A 4,191-nucleotide genomic window follows, 5' to 3' on the forward strand; every position below is an offset into this window, starting at 1 on the left:
AATGGACTCTCAGCGAGATGTGGATGCGGATGTCCAATTATAGACTACCGTAATGAGCTTGATGGACGTCACCTGGCCAACTAATTAATCTTGGATGTCTCCCGCCTCGGCCCACTCACAACAACTCAACAACAGCCGTCACTTGAGGGGCGCCGAAGGAACCCCACTTCAGCTGAATTATTTGCTCTCAACAACGACATGACATGTAGATAATGTGGCCCTTTCTGAGAAGATTGCCATCGATTAAAAGTTATTTTCACATGCCAGGATACCTTTGATGTAGATCAAATCAAAGACGTTATATTCATTAAGCCCGCAAGAAAACTTATTTTATCGACAAATTACCTTCGCCGATTGAACTTTGACGAAAGTTCAAAAACTGAAATGTCATTCCTCAAAGCATTATCATTATTATTATTATTGTTATTATTATCATTATTATTATTATTATTATTATTATTATTATTATTATTATTATTATTATTACTTTTTATTATTATAACTGTAATTACTTTTTATTATTATTAATATTATTATTACTGTCATAAATAGGATTAATAGTATCATTATTATTAGCAGTAGTATTGTTCTTAATACTGTCATTATTATTGTTATCATTATTATTATTGGTATTATTACTACCCTCCGGACTAGTACAGTGGTAACGTATCGGCCTCTCATCCGAGGGGTTGGCGGTTCGCGACCCGCCCAGGCGCGAGAAGTTGCAACTGTCGCCTGGAGGTTACTGCTGTGGCTGGGCACCACGGCGGGCAAGGACTCGGTTCAGCCGAGTCAGCTGACTGACAGCAGCAGCTGACACACGTGAACAAAATTAAGCAGACTGTATGTCACACCAAGAATATCCATTGTATCAAATGGAATCCAAACCAAACTATTATTATCATCATCATCATCATCATCATCATCATCATCATCATCATCATCATCATCATCATCATCATCATCATCATCATCATCTTCATCATCATTACAATTATTATTATTATTATTATTATTATTGTTATTATTATCATCATTATTATTATTATCATTATTACTATTATTATTATTATTATTATTATTATTATTATTATAATTATTATTATTATTGTTATTATTATTATTAATTATTATTATTATTATTATTATTATTATTATTATTATTATTATTATTATCATTATTATTATTATTATTATTATTATTATTATTATTATTATTATTATTATTATTATTATTATTATTTATTATTATTATTATTATTATTATTATCATTATCATTATCATTATCATTATCATTATCATTATCATTATCATTATCATTATTATTATTATTATTATTATTATTATTATTATTATTATTATTATTATTATTATTATTATTGTTATTATTATTGTTATTTATTATTATTATTACTATTATTATTATTATTATTATTATTATTATTATTATTATTATTATTATTATTATTATTATTATTATGGGATTTTAAGCATTTCTGCACTGGCTGTTCTTATTGCCGTTTTTCTTCCTGTTAGGCGAGTCATAGCAAATGACTAAAGGCTAACAGTTGTCCTTCTCCTTTAAAGTTCTAGCACTTTTCTCAGTATTCTTGCCGTCCCCAATAAAGCAGTCTTCTGCAGTACTCCAACCTCAGGCCCAATGTCCATATTTTCAATCCAACATTCAAGATCTTTTGTAACGCTTCCGAGGGCACCAATCACTACTGGGACAACTTTTGCACATCGCAGTTCCCACAACCTTTTTATTTCTCTTTTCAGATCTTGGTACTTTCTACTTTCTCTAACTCTTTTTCTGAAATCCTCGTATCTACAGGTACGGCAATATCAACTATTAGAGCCTCTTTCTTTTCCTTATGAATTACTATAACATCTGGTCTTCTTGCCTCAATGACGTTATCACATTGTACATTGATATCCCACAGAATTTTCACGGCCTCGTTCTCAACAGCACCCTCTGGGGTGTGTTCATACCACTTATCTGAATGCTCAAGCCCATGTTTCCTACACAAATCTCAGTGTACTTTCTTTGCCACGTTATCGTGACGTCTTTTGTACTCTTTCTGGGCTAATTTCTCGCACTCTGAAACAATATGCTGTATGCTTTCACCTCGTTTACCACACATTCTACACAGTGGACTGTCGCTGCTCTTATCTATATAATGCTTCACGTAGTTGGTCCTTATTGCTTGCTCTTGTGCAGCACATAGGAGAGCTTCCGTTTCAACCTTCAAATCACCCCTTGACAGCCATTCCCAAGATTTAACCCTGTTTACCTTTTCTGGCATCTCTCTGACGAATTGCCCATGCATTGCCTTTCCTGTCCATTTTTGTTTGAGCTCTTCTTCCTTTCTCCTTTTGAATTCTTCCTTCTCCATTGTTTCCTCTGTCTGCATGGTTCCTGATGCACACACACCTCTTATCAACAACTCTTCTGAGTTTGCCAGATAAAAACCTAAGCTGTTTTCTTCTCCTTTTACACATTGTTCCACACTGATAAGGCCACGACCTCCTTCCTTCCTTTTCATATATAGTCTGTCTACATCACTCTTTGAGTGCATGGCACCATACATTATCAGGTTTTTTCTTGTCTTTCTATCGATACTTTTCAGTTCACTCTCTCTCCAGCTTATTATTCCTGCTCCATATCTGAATATTGCTACTGCCCAGGTATTAATTGCAGTTACCTTGTTCCTTCCATTCAACTTGGACTTTAGAATTAACCTCAGCCGTCGCTTATACTCCTTCATTGTTTTCTCTTTCATTTCATTCTCCTTCACCTTATCTAATTCAACAATACCCAGATAAGAATATCCTTCTTGTTCAACCTCTTTTATTATCTCATCATTCGGTATTTCTATGCCCTCACATATTACAATCTTCCCTCTTTTTAGGACTAGAACCCCACATTTCTTGATTCCAAATTCCATGCCTATATCAGTACTAAAAATGTGAGTAGTCTGTATTAGGGAGTCTATCTGTTCTTCACGCTTGGAATATAGTTTTAAATCATCAATAAAGAGTAAGTGATTAAGTTTATACTCCTTTTTCCCCCACTCATAGCATACATTTACCTTTCTGAGTAATGACGATAATGGTATCATGCTCAAGACAATTATTATTATTATCATTATTATTACTGTTATTATTATTATTATTATTATTATTATTATTATTATTATTATTATTATTATTATTATTATTATTATTATTATTATCATTTATTATTATTATTATTATTATTATATTATTATTATTATTATTATTATCATTATCATTATCATTATTTTATTATTATTATTATTATTATTATTTTATTATTATTATTATATATTATTATTATATTATATTATTATTATTTTATTATTATTATTATTATTATTATTATTATATATTATTATTATTATTATATTATTATTATTATATTATATTATTATTATTATATTATTATTGTATTATTATTATTTTATTATTATTATTTATTATTATTTTATTATATTATATATTATATTATTATTATATTATTATATTACATTATTTTTTATATATTATTATTTATATTATTATTTATTTTATTATTTATTATATTATTATATTTTATTATTATTATTATTATTATTATTATTATTATTATTATTATTATTATTATATTATTATTATTTTTATACATATATTATATTATATTATTATATTATTATTATTTATTATATTTATTTATTATTATATTTATTATATTATTATATTATTTATTATTTATTTTTATTATTATATTATATATATTATATTATTATTATTATTATTACTTATATTATTTATTTTTTATTATTCTTTATTATTATTTATTTATTATTATTCTTATTCTTATTATTATATTATATTATTATTATTATTATATATTATTATATATTATTATTATATTATTATTATTATTATATATATTATTTATTATTTTATTATAGTTATTATTATATTATTATTATATATTATTATTTTATTATTATATATTATCATTATTATATTCATTATATTATTTATATATCATTATATTATATATATTTTATTATTATATATATTATATAATTTTTATTAATATTATTATTATTTTATATATTATATATATATTATTTTATATATTATTATTTATTATTATTATTATATTTATTTATTATTTA

This window comes from Penaeus monodon, chromosome 26, assembly GCF_015228065.2.
Source record: "Penaeus monodon isolate SGIC_2016 chromosome 26, NSTDA_Pmon_1, whole genome shotgun sequence".
NCBI classification, from domain to species: domain Eukaryota; kingdom Metazoa; phylum Arthropoda; class Malacostraca; order Decapoda; family Penaeidae; genus Penaeus; species Penaeus monodon.